Source organism: Eschrichtius robustus, chromosome 1, assembly GCF_028021215.1.
Source record: "Eschrichtius robustus isolate mEscRob2 chromosome 1, mEscRob2.pri, whole genome shotgun sequence".
Lineage (NCBI taxonomy): Eukaryota > Metazoa > Chordata > Mammalia > Artiodactyla > Eschrichtiidae > Eschrichtius > Eschrichtius robustus.
The window spans coordinates 76,277,560-76,296,394 of NC_090824.1; the positions used below are offsets into that span (position 1 = coordinate 76,277,560).

The 18,835-nt window shown below is 42.2% G+C and overlaps 4 non-coding genes across 4 annotated transcripts; 2 read left to right on the forward strand and 2 right to left on the reverse strand.

Annotated features, from left to right (window-relative positions):
* Window positions 1-7,045: 7,045 nt before the first annotated feature.
* TRNAP-UGG (transfer RNA proline (anticodon UGG)) lies at window positions 7,046-7,117 on the reverse strand. Its single transcript has one exon. It is a non-coding gene; the product is annotated as a tRNA-Pro (tRNA).
* Window positions 7,118-8,779: 1,662 nt separating this feature from the next.
* TRNAT-UGU (transfer RNA threonine (anticodon UGU)) lies at window positions 8,780-8,852 on the forward strand. The gene has a single exon. It is a non-coding gene; the product is annotated as a tRNA-Thr (tRNA).
* Window positions 8,853-9,525: 673 nt separating this feature from the next.
* Window positions 9,526-9,616, forward strand: TRNAY-GUA (transfer RNA tyrosine (anticodon GUA)). The gene is given in 2 exon segments: window positions 9,526-9,562; window positions 9,581-9,616. It is a non-coding gene; the product is annotated as a tRNA-Tyr (tRNA).
* Window positions 9,617-12,379: 2,763 nt separating this feature from the next.
* TRNAL-UAG (transfer RNA leucine (anticodon UAG)) lies at window positions 12,380-12,461 on the reverse strand. The gene has a single exon. It is a non-coding gene; the product is annotated as a tRNA-Leu (tRNA).
* Window positions 12,462-18,835: the final 6,374 nt, after the last annotated feature.

Genomic DNA, 18,835 nt, shown 5'->3' on the forward strand with positions numbered 1-18,835 from the left:
GGAAAAGAGGTAAAGCAAATTTAATAAGGGACTTATTTACTTCTCCATGGCAATTTCAGGTGCCTTTGGAAAAGCAGATCAAAAAGAAAGTTCATGAATAATAGCATTTAATGTGGCTTTCTAATTTACACTGTATTATAAAAGTGAATTAAAGACATATCCACTCATTTTGTCATTGGATTTTGTCTCTTTCATTTGTCCATCTTTCTACATTTTTATATCTCTTGTCTTCATTCGTCTTTTATTTTTAGCAAAACTGGGATTGGAATGAGGACCTTTAATATCAAAAAATTATGAATACCAACTATTGTTGTACCTACCAAGAACTAGATTTTGTGTTATGTTTTATCTACCTCATTGTATATTTGAAAGGGAACGGGAGTTTCCATTTGTGGTGACCTTGGAATCTTGGACAAATTATTTATTTATTTATTTATTTATTTATTTATTTATTTGTTTGTTTGTTTGTTTATTTATTCAGTCATTCAACAAAGGTCTTTTAAGCATCTTTGTTGGATACTGTGATACACTAATATATGCTAAGATGAACAAGCAATGATTCCTAACCTCAAGCAACTTCGACCTTAGAGGGGAAGACTAAGAGACGAATAATAATTCAAAAGAAGGGGATGATAAGGGGGCTTACAAAATAATGTTGGCGGTCATGTGCAAATTGATTTACCCTGTCTAGTATTTTCTTGTTAGAGAAGTTTTCAGAAGCTATCATTCACTAAACAGGAATTAATTCCATGTTAAAGTATGTTTGTATATATAGAGACAATATTAAAAAAAAACAAATAAGAAAGTATGGACCAGAGCCTCCCATCAAGCCTCTTAGATAGCCTCAACCACCAGAGGGCAGACAGCAGAAGCAAGAAAAACTACAATCCTGCAGCCTGTGGAACAAAAACCACATTTACAGAAAGATAGACAAGATGAAAAGGCAGAGAGCTATATACCAGATGAAGGAACAAGAAAAAACCCCAGAAAAACAACTAAATGAAGTGGAGATAGGCAACCTTCCAGAAAAAGAATTCAGAATAATGATAGTGAAGATGATCCAGGACCTCGGAATAAGAATGGAGGCAAAGATCGAGAAGATGCAAGAAATGATTAACAAAGACCTAGAAGAATTAAAGAACAAACAAACAGAGATGACCAATACAATAACTGAAATGAAAACTACACTAGAAGGAATCAATAGCAGAATAACTGAGGCAGAAGAACGGATAAGTGACCTGGAAGACCGAATGGTGGAATTCACTGTTGCGGAACAGACTAAAGAAAAAAGAATGAAAAGAAATGAAGACAGCCTAAGAGACCTCTGGGACAACATTAAACGCAACAACATTCGCATTATAGGGGTCCCAGAAGGAGAAGAGAGAGAGAAAGGACCAGAGAAAATATTTGAAGAGATTATAGTCGAAAACTTCCCTAACATGGGAAAGGAAATAGCCACCCAAGTCCAGGAAGCGCAGAGAGTCCCATACAGGATAAACCCAAGGAGAAACACGCCGAGACACACAGTAATCAAAGTGGCAAAAATTAAAGACAAAGAAAAATTATTGAAAGCAGCAAGGGAAAAACGACAAATAACATACAAGGGAACTCCCATAAGGTTAACAGCTGATTTCTCAGCAGAAACTCTGCAAGCCAGAAGGGAGTGGCATGACATACTTAAAGTGATGAAAGGGAAGAACCTACAACCAAGATTACTCTACCCGGCAAGGATCTCATTTAGATTTGATGGAGAAATCAAAAGCTTTACAGACAAGCAAAAGCTAAGAGAATTCAGCACCACCAAACCAGCTCTACAACAAATGCTAAAGGAACTTCTCTAAGTGGGAAACACAAGAGAAGAAAAGGACCTACAAAAACAAACCCCAAACAATTAAGAAAATGGTCATAGGAACATACATATCGATAATTACCTTAAACGTGAATGGATTAAAGATCAATAAAACTAAAAGCTGGTTCTTTGAGAAGATAAACAAAATTGATAAGCCATTAGTCAGACTCATCAAGAAAAAAAGGGAGAAGACTCAAATCAATAAAATCAGAAATGAAAAAGGAAAAGTTACAACAGACACCACAGAAATACAAAGCATCCTAAGAGACTACTACAAGCAACTTTATGCCAATAAAATGGACAACCTGGAAGAAATGGACAAATTCTTAGAAACGTATAACCTTTCAAGACTGAACCAGGAAGAAACAGAAAATATGAACAGACCAATCACAAGTAGTGAAATTGAAACTGTGATTTAAAATCTTCCAACAAACAAAAGTCCAGGACCAGATGGCTTCACAGGTGAATTCTATCAAACATTTAGAGAAGAGCTAACACCTATCCTTCTCAAACTCTTCCAAAAAATTGCAGAGGAAGGAACACTCCCAAACTCATTCTATGAGGCCACCATCACCCTGATACCAAAACCAGACAAAGACACTACAAAAAAAGAAAATTACAGACCAATATCACTGATGAATGTAGATGTAAAGATCCTCAACAAAATACTAGCAAACAGAATCCAACAACACATTAAAAGGATCATACACCACGATCAAGTGGGATTTATCCCAGGGATGCAAGGATTCTTCAATATACGCAAATCAATCAATGTGATACACCATATTAACAAATTGAAGAAGAAAAACCATATGATCATCTCAATAGATGCAGAAAAAGCTTTTGACAAAATTCAACACCCATTTCTGATAAAAACTCTCCAGAAAGTGGGCATAGAGGGAACCTACCTCAACATAATAAAGGCCATATATGACAAACCCACAGCAAACATCATTCTCAATGGTGAAAAACTGAAAGCATTTCCTCTAAGATCAGGAACGAGACAAGGATGTCCACTCTAAAAAAAAAAAAAGAAAGTATGGACAGCACCTCAAAAAAATGGTGCAAAATTGGAAAACTGAGCATTAACATGCAAAGAGATGGCCATAAAGTTTTAGTGATCACTGGAAATAGTAATGCTTTTATCTGGTTCCATTAGTAATACACACAAACACATAATATTTCTATCCTGAAAAATTTCTGAGTGAGAACTAAAGGAATGGAAGGAATGATCAGTAATTTGAGAGGGAAAAAGAATTCTTCTGGAGTGATCTAGAAGTGTTCCCCAGAGGACAGATGAAGTATTGCCTAATTTCATGGAGCATAAAAACCTGAAGTAAATCACAGACACTGGCCAAAGAGAGGAAATCATATAGCAGTTTATAGCATTTCTGGAAGGAATCATCACCAAATTTTAGTAATAAAGCATGTTAAACCATCTATTTTCAAAATTATTTTATAGTGGGAAATTACTTTGGACTCAATTTAATTCAATAAAAATTTATTGAGTACCATGTTCTGGGAACTAAGTTGGTATGCAGAGATACAAATACATGATCCCCGCCATCAAGGAACTCACAGACTCTTTTGGGTGAGACAGAGAGGGTGGGGGAGATAGGGATGTCTCTCACTCTCTCTCTCTCTCTCTCTCTCTCTGACTGTGGGTCAAAAATGTAATGAGATCATTGTAAAATTTAAAGTGGGTCTAACAAGATGGCATTTTACTAATAAAGCACAAGAGCAAACATTAGGTAAGTGAATGTGATTAGGAATAGAAATATCACAATAAAAATTGTACTAGGGAGCAATCTGTGAATGTATTTTTTTCAGTCTTATTTTATAAATTTCTGTGCCATAAATTTATTTTTACTCTTCACTTTAATCTCAGCAGTACTTGGCACGGATAATCTTGGCTTCTTATTTAAATTAGTCTTATTCTTTGATTTCCCTGGGACCACACTTGCCTGATTTTGTCTCTACCTTTCCAATTGCTCTTTCTTTGTGTGTGTGCTTTGTTTTATTTTTGTTTTGTTTTGCAGGTGTATCCTCTTTAATAAAGCCATTAAATATTAGCTAAGCTGTCAAGGAAAAAAAGATTATTTCCAGAGATCACAAAATAAGAGGAAGCTGAAAATAAGAATGTGTTCCAAACACATAGAACAGAGCCTGGTACTTAGAAGGTGCCCAATAAGGTTGACTTTGTACTGTGTCAGTTTATCTAAGCTAGAACTACATTATGGAAAATTTTCTTTTCTGTATGGATCTAAATTTTCTATATGGATATGGTGAAATTTGTAGTGAGATTTGGAAGGTGAAAATGTCACACACGGCAGCCACAGTGTTCTGAAGGTTGGCATAGGATGCCAGGCTCTGTTGCAGCTTGCACTTATTGTTGCTGGCCTGCTTGTTCACTTGTTGGCATGGGGCTTCAGTTGGACCCACAACTCCCCTGGCATAAATGAATCTCCTCCTTCAGCTCCTCCAACTCCTAGGCCAAGTACATGGGTATCTCCATAATGAAGGGAGCCAGCTTCTCCTGCAGGTCTCCCACATCAACAAGGTTGGAGACAGTGAGAGACAGTTGTAGGTTCCAGTCTGCCCTTTTGATTTCAGTTTGTCTTCGTGGATTTCATGGTGTCGGTTTGCACTGATTCTCCTCACTTCATGCCCACTTCTCCTTCTCAACTGCTCATCTGCTGAGTTACAGAGATTCAGGCCCAACACTAGACGTAGAGGCAAGAGCCTTACATATAAACTTCTTCATCAATTCCCAGAATTATAATAAACCTCTTATTCTTCATCACTTATAGTGGTTCCTCTTTGGTTGAATCCTAAATGATATAATTTCTTTTGCAATACTAATAAGCTGCAGCATTTCTCCTGTTTCCCATTATTTTGCAAACCCCTTGAAGACAGAGACTGGGTCATACCTGAGTTTGTTTCCATGCCATCTAGAAGAGTACCTGGAAATCTAGAACATAGCAAAGACTCATTACCTTTTTGTTTCTTGAAGGGACAAATGACATAAGGGATGAAAAAGTGTCAAACAGTCATGCTCTATAGTGATTTCCTGGGGACACTTTTGTGTAATTCAAAGGGGGTCATGTTGATAATAGCATACTAAAGGCCCACATTGGCTGAGAAGTACCATAGTTATTGCTCAGAAGGTGAGGAAGACAGTTTAGCAGCTCGAGCTAAGATTGTACAGGCCCTGACTCTACTGGCTGAGCTCCTGAGTGGGCCTTGGAGCAGATAAGTTCAGTAGCTATACACAGTCAAGTCCCTCCTTAAAGATCCTTGTTCCAGGAAAACCATGATTTTGCGAAACTTTGCATATGGATATCTCCCTTGGGTTCCCTTTTTTTTTTTTTTTTAATGCATTGCAGATATAGGAAACATTTCAAGATCTGAATACAGAAAGGATTTTGGCAGTAAGGACTTTGGCAGGTTTTCCCAGATCCAGACCTTCTCTGTGACCCCTGACATTCCCCAGTCTATGAGGATGAACTGGTAGTTCTCAGCCCCAACAAACAAGTTCTCAGCTTCCAACAAGTTCCCCATGAGCTATTCTTTAATTTGCTTTTTTTTCAAGTGCTGCAGAATTCCCTCTGTCTTGATTGTAGCCAGTATTTCTGCCTCTTACCATGGTGACGGGAGGAGTAATGCTGCCATTTTCATCTGTGCTGGTGATAAAATCCCTTAAGAGTCAGAACATACCAAGGCCAAGGAGTGCACTCTTGGCAACCCAACACACCTTTGCTCAGGTTTCAGGGCAGGGAAAGAAAGGCCCCACAGAATAATTGTGGAGCTACCCTGAGACTTCCAAGCCAGACGTGTGAACCGGCTAGGTCCTCCCCTTCACAGTCAAGATCCTAAGAAGAATGATTTACTTAGTTTCCACACCTTCCCCTCATTCTTCAACCCATCCAATGCTATCATCTTCCCTAAACTTTCTGCTTTAAATGCTGGTAAAGATTGTCAACAGCCCCTGAGTAACCAAATCAGCCATCAAAATTTTAAACACTAGTGATCACCAGGGCCTGTCTTTAAATTCTTCCTCTCTCTATGAATGCTCTTCCCTGTGGGTTCTTTCCAAAACCAGTGTTCACCACTGCCCTGTGTTTTTTATTCCTAAAATTCCTTTCTCTGATTTGGATCTTTCTCTTGAATCTCAGGACTTTATATCCAACTTCCTTCTGTTCATCTCCACCAGTAATCATTCAGCAAATACATCAAAACCCAGGCTAGATATAACACCTTTCTCAGGAGACCACCAACCTAGAAGTCAGGATGTCCCGGCAGATTGTACTCTCTCCCCTCCCTCCAATTACCAATCACAAACCTCTTTATTCTTGCCTGTCTACGTACCTTTTCCAAGAGACGAACCTTGCAAAGGGCAAATATGATCAGGTCAGACAGAAATCCTGTCAAGGATCCCCTTGTACAAGCAGTTTAGGAAGACTAGCAAGTTTGAAGGCCTATCGTACCAGTAGTTTCTAAGTTTGGGCAACTTCGACAAACCAAGATCCACCACACTCTAAGGTGACAGGTAGACACCTCACACTATAGCCTGCTGGTTTTCCAAGTGAGCAATCAAAGAGCGCTAAAGAGCCGGGTGGATTCTTGCCAGAAATGGCAAGACGAATGTCACTATGTTATACCGCGTTTTGGAAAGTAAAGCCTGAAAATAATTCAACTGTACTCCCTTTGGACGGAATGAATATCTGCACCCTTTGAGCCCGAGGGTTCCCGGGGCCCCTATTTAGCATTAGGAAGACTGCCACAGCACTTGCGACTCTGGGGTAGACGGACTAGGGCCTCAGGAAGAGGGTTCTGTATGGCGCTGCGACCCCAACACACCTCCAGGTACCACTCTCTTCCGTGTGAAATGCCCTAGTGAGAACTGCACTAGTTTTTCTCCGCGCGAAGTGCCGGCGTGAGACCTGCCTGAGCAAGATATTCCTGACAAAAAAGCCTGTCATAGCGGGACGAGGGGCCCCTATCTATACAACGAAGCCCTTGGCCCACGGTAGCATCTTCGTTGTCCCTGAATTGGTCGACAGAAGTGGCCAACTTGCTCACAAGCTAATCTCGAATCAGGTCGAGGTTGAAAGGGACTTCGTCTAGGTGGATCTAGGCTGGGCGGTGTTGGCTTCATTTAGCTCTAAAGAGGGAGGGGGAAAAAGAGAAAAGGGAGGGCTCGTCCGGGATTTGAACCCGGGACCTCTCGCACCCAAAGCGAGAATCATACCACTAGACCAACGAGCCGCCCGCGGAAAGCCCTCGTTTTATTTAGGAATATTCATACATTCTGTTAGTTGTATCACAATATTTGAGGGCCGTTTTGGATTCCTCTCCTAAGTCCAGCGATTTTCTCCAGACCCCAAGAGCGTCACCGTGCAGATTCGGAGGAACCTGAGCCACAGCGTTCCAGAGGTAGGAATGTTCAGTATGGGACTCAGGCTGAGCTGCTAGCTAGTCCACCTGTGGACCCTCTCGCGAGGGCCCGAGTACGTACAAGGTTAGGACCAACACCATTGCAGGTGGTCTGGGGATGGAGGACAAGTAAGGACAACAAAACAACAACAACAACAAAAAAAAACCCCAAAACGTTGATTTCGTCAAAAGACCCTCCTCCCCAGGGTGCGGCAGCGAAGGAACTCGATACCACTCCCCTGCAGAGGTCAAATCCTAGAACCATTGTCTTAGCCTGCCCTGCTATCTCACACCCTGTAACATGCTCTTGCTGTTTCCTTGCAGCTTTACTTAATGAACTTTGTACTATAGGTCTAGATTTAAGGCACCCTTCAAGGGCGCACAGAACATGGCAACCGTCCGGGAGAGTTGCCCACTTCCAATATCCTCTTCTAGAGAAGCTTGCTCTCCCCGCTTCTCTATCACCTAGAAGGTAGTGGGTGGAATGGGAAGGGAGAGCGTTGTCCTTACGCCGCAGTCCCTTCTGCTTGGGGAACGACGCTCTTGGGCTCTAGCCTGTTTGGTTTGGTCACACCTGTTCACCATGCACCGAGCACATTCCTGGCGTAGGGGACAAACTCGATAAATAACAGTTGAATGAATGGCTAAATATCCGCGCCAGCTCGCTGCGCGGGCTAAGACGGGAGAGAAAAGAAGGGGAGCGCTCCCTTCCCAGCCCTCCAAAGTATCGCCACTTTCTGTTCATTCTGGACTTCAGGTTGGGCATTTAGAAGAGCCCCGAGGCCGAGAGAGAAGCAGCTACCGTTCAGACTCCGAGCTGTTGGCAAAGAGTGTTAAAGGACCGAGGGAAAGGTTACTCCTTTTCTAAAGCCAGTTTCTGCTTCAGGAAACCTGGAGGAATCTCAGGCCCAGATTGACTATGACCGAACCTGACTCCGCTGAAAGGTCGTGGGAGGGGGCGGCCTCGACGCCTGGATACCTTCACATCCTCACTGCCTCGCCCCCCGCCCCCTCCATTCTGAGGGTCCAAGGGGTAAGTTCTGGGCTTCGAGAAGGCCGCCTCCTTTTAAAAGCAAACAAACAAACCCTAATCTCAGTCTACGAGAGCTGGAGCAGTTACTTTAAGAATCCAAGCAGATAGGAGACAGTGACGTGATGCCATCTCTCTCATCCTTCTCTTCGGTAAGGCACCCTCACCTACCCCACTTTATCCCACGGCTCCGCTCGTGGCCCTGGTGTTGCCCAAGTTGAGTGACTTGTCAGGCCTGAGACTGAGGAGCATGCACTGCAGGCGCTACCAGGGCTCTTCCAGGGACTTACATTCCCGTTTGGGCCTAGTCAAGAACACGTTTCTTCCTCGTATATAAAGAAGCGCTTCCTTCAAAAGAAATTCCTTTTAATTTTTAAGTATTTATTAAATTTTGTTTAGATATGCCATTTGGCTGCAGCTTTTAAAACTTCGGGAATTCGACACAAGGCGTAGGAGCGTGGCTAGGCTCCATAGCTCAGGGGTTAGAGCACTGGTCTTGTAAACCAGGGGTCGTGAGTTCAAATCTCACTGGGGCCTGCTCGTGCTCTTGTCACAGAGAGGGTGGCGTTCTCTCCTTTTCTTACGTCCACTGACTGTTGAAAGCAAGCAAGCACTGTGTGATGTTTCAGGGAAAATCAGATCCCGAGTATTTGGGACGAAAGACTATAGTATTGGGAGCACTATGATCCTGGGGGAAAAGCCAGGTGTTTGTACCATTCAGTAAGTAGTGGAGAAACTAGATTACTCAGGTCTCTGCGAGAACACTCCGGGCCTTGGCGGAGTCCACACACACCTGTGTTTACGGAAAAGAGCAAATTAGCCTCGGCCTATTGATGGCCATGATCCCCCGGCTGCCACTGGAGCGTGGTGTCCTGCGCATTTCCCCACTTGCAATCTGCCTGGCGCCCCGGTTTTTCCTGTGCTCCTGGAGGGAGAAATGGTTTGCAGATTACTCTGGGACAGCCTAGTCCAGAAGCTACGCAGGTACACCCAATCCGGATGGTTCCTGTTCTGTTCCTATCGCTTACTTCCTCGGATTCAGACTCCTCGTCCTTCGGCCCCCGGCTGCTCCCTGGATTTGGTTCACCAGAGATTCAACTCTCTGGAGACTTCCTGAACGTGAGCCCGAACTTTAAATACAAAGAAGCTAGGCCTCGCACTGGCTGTTACTATATGCTCAATAATTGACACTAATTCTTGTTAAATGTGTCCTTCGATAGCTCAGCTGGTAGAGCGGAGGACTGTAGAGGTAATTACCTGCTGTCATCCTTAGGTCGCTGGTTCGATTCCGGCTCGAAAGAGGTACGCGAGATTTTGCTGCACACCAGGTTTTATCCTCCTAAACCAACGACTGTAAAACATTTACTTTAACTCTATTTTCAGGCAACAAAAGAACAGCTTTTTGCCGACTATGAAACAATTTTGTGTGTCCTCTTTGTGATCATGCAGTATACGTGATTCGATTTACAGAGCAGATACAAATTAATGGTTCCCCTTTTAGATTTGAATGTTATCTCCTAATCTTGAAGACCAGCTAGAGTTGACTGAATATTGGGTAACATCCCTCAACCCCACCCCATCCCTACACTTTTCCCTTACCGTGAATATTTTATACCGGGCAATTCAGGGTTTAAAGAGAAATATTGTAGAAATATCTGTTCTTCAAAGGAATGTAAACAAACAGTGTAGAGAATAAGCAATGCAAAAGGCAAATATGCATGTGGAAATGTTCCTTCAATAATAAGAAGAAATACTAATTAAAACTAGGGGATTTTGCTGCACCACCAAATTAGAGAGTGTTTATTATTTAGTACTGGGCAGGATACAGTGACGAGGAGTTTCTTGTAGAATGGCACTACTTTCTGGAGGACGGTTGGGCATTATAAATCAGGAACCTTAAAAAGACATTGTGTTTGATCAGGTATTCTTTTCCTGCTTCTAGAAATTTATCACTCATTTTTGGAGAAAAGGAAATATGGCAAAAGATGTTTATCTGTGGGTAAATTGTGTTCTTTTTACTTTAAGGTATTTTCTTCAAAATATGCCACATATATAAATTAAATGTTTTTTTTTTTTACTTTCAGCCTTCCCACTTTATTATAGTTATCATATATATTACATATACATACAATGAACACTATACCCCCAATGACAATGTTACAGTTTTTGCTTCCAATAGTCATACACATTTTAAAGAATTAAAAGGAGAAAAAGTCTATTATACTTACCCAGATTAAATTAAATTTTTTAAAAACAGTGTTTTAACCTTACAAAATGAAGTTTAAAAATACGCTGTGCCACTATGGAAGACATTTTGGCAGTTTCTTACAAAACTGAATATATTCTTACCATAAAATCCAGCAATCACATTCCTAGGTACTTACTCAAATGAGGTGAAACCTTATGTCCCCACAAAAACCTACCCATGAATGTTTATAGCAGCTTTATGTATGTATAACTTCCAAAACTGGGAAACAGTAAAGATATCCTTCAATAGGCAAATAGAGAAATAAACTGTGGTACATCCATACAATGAAATATTATTCAGCACCAGGAAGAAATGAGATATCAAGCCATGAAATGATATGGAGGAACTTTAAATGTGTATTACTAAGTGAAAGATGCCAGTCTGAAAAGGCTACATATTGTATGATTCCAAATATATGACATTCTGGAAAAGGCAAAACTACGGAGATGATAAAAGATCAGTGTTTGCCAGAGGTTAAAGGGGAGGGAGGGATGCATTGGTGAGGCACTGAGGATTTTTAGGGCAGTGAAACTATTTGTATGATACTTTAATGGTGGATATATATAATTATACATTTGTCAAAACCCATAGAATGTGCAACACCAAGAATAAACCCTAATGTAAATTATGGGTTTTAGAGGTTTGTTTTGGTTTTTGTTTTTGTGAAGACCTCAGGGGCCTAAGGTGGGTAAAAAATGAAAGGAACTGGTCTGGAGGAGTCATCAAAGTGAAATGGGAGTGGGTCTGGGAGGACACAGGAGAGGCTTTTGATTGAGGAGGGGGAAAGACATAAAAAGGAAGGCAGAATTAAAAAGTGTCATAAAAAATCCCTAGACCTTGGTTCCTGCACAGAGTCCTAGTTCTCTGCTCTGTTCCTTTCATTCATTCCTCAAGGCACTGCAGGGAAATTCGTACCTCCTTGAGAGAGCTGTACAGCCAAATCTGTGAATACTGCAGTGGGGTAACGGGCTGAAACGGCTAAGTGCAGTGGGACAACCATTCTGGTAGGGCACCACTAAATAGACCCTGAGTTTACCGGCTCCTCTTTCCCACACTGAGTTAGGTTCTGCACAGGTATTGCAGTTGGGTTGCTCAGAGACCTGGACAGTCTCCAAGATAAGTGAATTCACTTGGAAGGGGCAGAGCAGTGGCTAAGCCAACATTCACAGCACACCCCACTGGGCCAGACGCGCGGAGTCAGCCAAGAATCAGCTTTGAAGTGTTTTGGAATCAGAAACCCACCTGCAAAGTCAAATTCAAAAGAACCGTTTACCTGCCCTACTCCACCCTCATGCCTGAGTGACAGCTGGAAGCCTGGTAGGAAGCGGCTTTCTGCCTTCATTCCTTCATCATATTCAATTACAAAAGTAATGTGATTAAAAGCAAAATCGGGTCTGTGCAGGTTACTTCGCGACCACAGAGCTGCAGCTCCTAAACCAGTGTGGGCGGCGGGCTGATGGAGGCTGCGGGGCACTTTCTAGGAAGCCTTCCCTACTGGATGGTGCCTAAGCCAGGTCATGAGAATGATTCAATGTGAGCATGGGTTTTAGAAGAGGAGGACCGAAAGAATTCCCCATTGCGGGAACACAAAAACTTGGACACAATGAAAAGCCGAGTAGAGTGCATACAGCTAGTTTCGGCACGGGTGTTGGGAGGAACCCGAGGTAACCCGACTTGGTATCCGGTAACAGATATTTCTCCGGGGGCGGTACTGATCGAAGGTCCGGGGGAATTCTTACTGGAGGAAAGAGGATCTCCTGGGATTTAATCGGAAGTTCTGTATTACTTCGGATTTACAGCTAGACTAAAATACAGTTGGCAGTGATGGGATTCGAACCCACGCCCCCGAAGAGACTGGAGCCTAAATCCAGCGCCTTAGACCGCTCGGCCACACTACCATAGGCAGCTGCAAGTTTTCATCCCTGAGCTGTTTACTACAGGCCGCAGGCTCAACATTCTGAAATTTCTTCATGGTTAGTCGGATCTTCCTCACTGTTTTCATTAACCCCTAGGGTTCTGAGCAAACTTAGAGAGAGTAGAAATCATCGCATTCTCACAGGCCTGAGCAGTGAGCTAGAAAGTGGTCAATGATATTAGCGTGAATATCCTTTGAAGACTTCCGCCTTTTCTTTAACCTAGGCAATTCCACGCCGAAAGGGAAAAACAAAAAACAAAGAACAAAAACCCATCTCACTGGCGACTTATTGCAAGTGATTACAGAAGACTGAATAAGGAACTCCTCGCTGTTGGGTCGTTGGTCTGTGGCTGTGAAACTCACAGTGCGAATGGGGCCGGAGATCCAGTAAGAGGCCCCCTTCCGTTGACAGATCTGGTAAGCCTGTCACCGATAAAAAAGAAAATCCTTGGTCGCATCCCCTGCAGGTTCAGTCAGAATGGAGAGGTTGGGTCTAATTTTCTTGAAAGTAGCACTCTGGGGTAGACCCATGCGCATGTAGCCTCTGAACCATTTCCCTTATGTAGGGACCAGGGTGACTGCCAGAGGGAGGTTACATCCAAGAACGTTCCCATACTGGAAAGGAGTGGGTCCCGGGCTTCCCTGGGATCCTGGATCCACTAGGCTCCATATCGTTTCTTTCGAATGGAGTAGAGGAAAGGCTAAGTAAAGTTGCCGAAGTGATCCCGGGGATCTTCAGCACCCAACTGGGATCTCGTACCTGTCAATGACCTCTACTAGGCGCTAAAAGTCCTGGGTTACACGTTACATATATTCTTCTTTGCTGTTTCTGATTGACCATGTCTGGGTCTCTGGATGCAGAAATTCTCTTAGGAGTCTAATTAAAGTTTCCTAACTTCCTAACTCTTACTCTCCTCCTCGATCACTCATAAAAACACCCTGCTCTTGCCTCCCCTTGCCCAAGGGCTCTCCGAAGTCCTCCCGTGGTGGCTTGAGGGGTCGGGGTCAGGGGTGCTTAGAGACAGGCAAAATTGTTCTTCACTGGATCTTCACGGGGCGAAGGTCCTGCTAGTTCCCGTCTTTGCTTCCAGGAAGGGGGTGGGGGCCGACGAACAGAAAAGAAGTACTAGAAAAGCTGCCTGGAAAGAGGGCTCAGGGAGCACTGGATGAATTTAGGACCGAAGCCGGGAAGTGGGCGTGGCGAGTGGGAGAAGACTGGGGCCGGTTTAGGAAGGGGCTCCCAGGGCCCGAGGCCGGAAGCGGGCTCTCCTCGGGCTCCCCATCAACCCTCCACCCCCTCCAGTCCCGGCTGCCCTCTGAGCCAAGTCCCTTCCACCCCGCCCCCGTCTCACCCCCGCCCACACCGGGTTATGCCCAACCTGGTCGCTCCGTTTCGTCCTGTCGTTCCCTCCCTCTGGTCCCAGTTGATAGGCAATCTGAGCTCCCGGGGCAGAGCTGGATGTCGACCCTTGGGCTCCAACTAAGTTCTCTTTCTCTCCGGAAGCTACCGGAGTCAGGAGCGAGGCGCACGCTCGGAGATGGTTAGCGGCGAAGGCCAGCTAGTCTAGCGGAATGGGCAAGGTGTGGTTTCTATGTTCCACATCACTGGAGATGGAGGGGTTCAAGTAGCCATCGCCAGCCCCTTTGGCTGAAGGGTACGACTTCTGAGAAACTTCACTTTGTGTTTTCACACTTTTTGAGAATCCTCAGGTAAAAGCGAATATGAGCTTATTGCCTTCAGCAGTACACGCAAGTCTTTGCAACACGCCACAACAATGGAAAGACTGATGCTAATCTCAGATTGGAGAGAACCTAGAAATCCTTACGCACCTTTTGTGCGTAAGATGAGGAAGCATCAATTTGAAAGACAGAAAAGGCCTGGGGCTCTTTATTCCTTGAAAGGAGGTAGGGAGTGGATGGGAGGAGAGAGAACAAGTATTGATATTTAAAATATCAATATATATTGAACTATTTTGTCTAGTACTGAACCAGGCAAGAGACTCAGGGTCTACGGGTTGGTCTTTGGAAGCCTCATATTGAGGCTTTTGCTGAGATGATCAAATGAGATTATATAGTCATATTTAAGTCTCTGTTAGTGCTAATTTGATAAACATGCACATTTCAGTAAACCACAGTTTCTGTAAATGTTTTGACTTCTTTTTAAAAATACGGATTCAAAAAAGTACGAGATTCTCATAAGGTGGAAGTGACCTGAGCCCTAGATTTTTTTTTTTTTTTTTTTTAGTGCTAGGTCAGGCAGTAAAAGGAACCAGCTAACAAGAAAGAACCCGGTCATTATAGCAGAGCTCCTTTTGATCCCAGGGGACTGCATGTTCAGGCTCCACAAACTGACAGACTTCAAAGCACTTTCTTATCAGGACAAAGTACCACACTCTCATATCCCAGGCTGAGTTTCCTTTACTAACCAGTGTGCATGGCTTCCCCTATTCAATCCCTTGATGTTGCTTGAGCACTCACTGCCTGCCTTGAACTTACTGGATCCTTCAGTGGGGGAAGGATCCTTGATCCATTCCCCACAGAAGTGGACCACTCATTGGATTACACAGAGACCTGAAAGCCAGAAGTCTCAGCTTTCCTAGTGGAGTGCCAACCTTACCAAATACTTAATTGTCCATTATCTGAAGACATTTGGAATGATGCCTGATACAGATAAAATGTGCTGTGTTTGTCTGGCACATGCCTATTCCTTCCGTTTTCAGTGTGGGATACTAGTATTTTAGGCTCTAGCATTCTGCAATATTACTGGAGAATTTAACCTTAGATTTCCTGCCATCCATACCTTGGCAATAATCCAGGTGATGAAAATTTATATAAAAGCAGGAAATTTACCTCAAAGTCTTGATGCTCAAAGTGTAGTCTAAGGACCAGCAGCATCAGCGTCTCCTGGTAGTTGATTAGAAATGCAGAATCTCAGGCCTATGAATTGGCATCTTAACAAATTCCCCAAAGGTTAGAGAATTTTTACAAGTACTCTATGTTTCAACTGTTCTATGCTCAATTTAGGGCATTTGAAAGTTTCCACCAGACTTGCACTACATTGCAATACCTCAACAGGCATCTCCTAAAAATAAGAATTAAGAGTAGAAACATAACTTCAGTACCATATCACACCTAACAACGTTTATAATAACTCTATGTCATCAAATTTCCCCAATTGGCTCCCTCCAATTTTTTTTTTTTAATCTAGATTCAAACAGTGTTTCTCATTGCATTTAGTTTTAATGTTTCTTTAGTCTCTTTTAATCTAGAAAATTCCCCTCCTCTCAGCCTCTTTTTTTTCATGGCAGTTGTCTTATAGGAGGTCTCTCTGTAAATCTCTCTCCCTAGCTCCAGTAGAGAGCCATCCAGGTATTGGTCTGGCTCTTTTCTGCATGCACTATAAAAATATTACTAAAAATTAAATACTGGTAAATAATATGTTCCTTTTGATGGATGTATCAGATAGTCTTTTCAGCATTTATTGAGCCCCTACTTAAATACTTAGCTTTATTGTGGTCTCATATGTTCATCACATTGACCATTACAGTAATGCAAAGTACTGCAATGTACTTATACTTATGAATTTTCTAAAGTAACTGTTCAAAGAAAAAGGAGAGAAGGGAAAGGAAATCCCTTCCCTTATTTTCAACAGGGAAAATTAAGCCTCTTACTTTAAATTTTTATTTGTCCTTACAATGTTTACTGGAGTTTATGGAAGAGGTGGGACAAAAGGGAGCAATCTCACCAGACTGACTGCCTCTGCAAGCTTCAGGTGAAAAGAAATGCAACCCTGAACTAGGGCATGGCCAGCAGAATGGAAAGATGATGTTTATGAGACATACTTTATTCTTTGTTTCTGTTCATCCTGCAGGTAGCAATAACCTCCTTCCCCTGCCCTGACTCAGTCCCTGCAAAATATTATACTAGTCTGGCTGCTTTGGGTTTAAGAAGATCAAGTCTGATGTACACTTGATTTTCTTCTTTGATTTCTCTACTACCTTTCCCAGCTTCTGACTCCAATACAGCTCAAATCTTGGTCAGCTTGAACACACAAGAGTGATTATAATGGATTTAGGCACTTAGGATTAGGCTAGTGGGGAATATCTACCAAGAGGCATTTTGAAACTGAGAAATAGGATCTTCTTTTGGCCCTTCAAGGTAGCACACAACCCACTTCACATCCACCAGATAAATCTGCACTCACCATTTCGTCAGGTTTGGGGAGGTGCAGAAAATAAACAAGGTTATATCCCTGCTTGTAGGGAGCTTGCCGTTGAATAAAAGAAGATATCTCCTTCTTCTTCTGTAATACATACAATATAAATCTAGAAGAATGAATATGCATGCACACACACACACACACACACACACACACAGAGTGGTCAGGTGGCAACACAAGTAGTGACTGAGAATTGCCAGAGTGAGTGCAGCCTCAGTTTCCCAAGGGTGAGAGGTCTGTGGAAACTGAAGAAAATAAATTTAAGAAAGCACAAATTGAGGCAAGTACAACTTTTTTTTTTTTTTTTTGGCTAAAGTTTTACAAAGCCATGTTCCTTGATATTTTAGATAAATAATCTATGTACCTTAGAAATCAGTCTGCCTATCCACAGATGTACTTGGATGTTGCTAAGGTGAATAATTGACTGGACTCTGGTAATTGTGCCTACTTTTCTATATTAATCCTTGACTTTTTAAGATACTTTATGGTCAATGAAGCTGAAAATTACAAGGTCTTCACCCAATGAGATCAAGGAGGTCTCTTCACAGATGTAGAGAGCAAATGTATGGACACCAAGAGGGGAAAGTGGTGGGGAGGGGGTGGTGGTGTGATGAACTGGGCGATTGGGATTGACATGTATACACTAATATGTATAAAATGGATAACTAATAAGAACCTGCTGTATAAAAAAATAAATAAAATAAAATTCCAAAAACAAAAAATAAAGGAGGACTCTTTTGTGAACAAAAGCTCCTTGAGTGGTACACAATGCATTTTCATGCAAATAGATAAAATAATCCTATTAGACTTCATTCTTTCTGCTTGGGTAATTAAAAATTTAATTTTTCCTACAGCCTAGACATCTGTCCTGGAAATTATTGGGTTCCTCAGTGTATTAAAAATCTCTGAGGTAGTGTTTCCGACAAAAATATGTAAGCTGAATCCAGTCATGAAGAAATAATCACAATCAAATGTTAAATTGAATCTAATATGAGGAAATAATCAGACAAATCTAGAATGTGAGACCTCCTGTAAGACAACTGCCATGAAAAAAGAAAGGCTGAGAGAAGGGGAATTTTCTAGACTTAAAGAGACTAAAGAAACATTAAAACTAAACACAGTGAGAAACATACTTTGAATATAGATTTTTTTAAAAAAATTAGAGGGAACCAATTGGGGAAATTTGAAAATAGGGACTGTTAGATTACATAGAGTTATTATAAATGTTGTTAGGTGTGATATGGTACTGAAGTTATGCTTCTATTCTCAATTCTTATTTTGGGAGATGCCTGTTGAGGTATTTAGGTATGAAGGATCATAGATATGAGATATGAAACAAACAAGGTTATTATCCCTGTTTCTTGGGAGCTTACACGTTAATAAAAGAAAATGTCTTCTCCTTTTGTAATAATACAACATAAACTTAGAAGAATGAATATGCATACACACACACACTATGGCAACACAAGTAGTAAATGTGGCAAATGTTAATAATTAGTGATTCTAAATTAGGGGTATACAGGTATTATTGTACTGTTTTTTTCAACTTTCCTCTAGTGGCAGATTGAATATACAAATGGACAGACCATATATAACAATGGAACTCTGGCCCACAGCCTGCAGAAATCAGCTCAGGAAACCAATCCGTTATCTACCAGCTCAGGAAGCCAGCCTACCATCTTTAAGTCAGACTTGTAGGAACTCTGACCACTATGTCTAGTAAGAGTCCGGGAAGCCAAACAATAACCCCTGTAACAGTTAGCTCCAAATGGCCAGGAATTGATTAGTAACTGACAGCCTTCCTGATACTAGTCCCTGCTTCCAACTTAGGATCAACCAGACAAAGTCAAATACGCATCCCTAACCAATCACATAGGATACCTGGCTTCTAGTTAACCCACCTGCAGCTTCCCTAGGCCAGCAGCCTCCAATCAGGGCACCTGAGCCTTCCCCTTTTTCCTGTATAACGCTTTTCCACTCCTGGGTCTACTTTTGAGTCTCTGCCAAAACGCAAGTGATGGTGGCTGACTCCCTCGCTACAGCAAGCTCTGAATGATTAGCCTTTGCTTGTTCTCATTTAGTTGGGCTTCATTTATTTCCACTCTAGGATTAAAATTTTGCAAAAAAAAAAAAAAAAA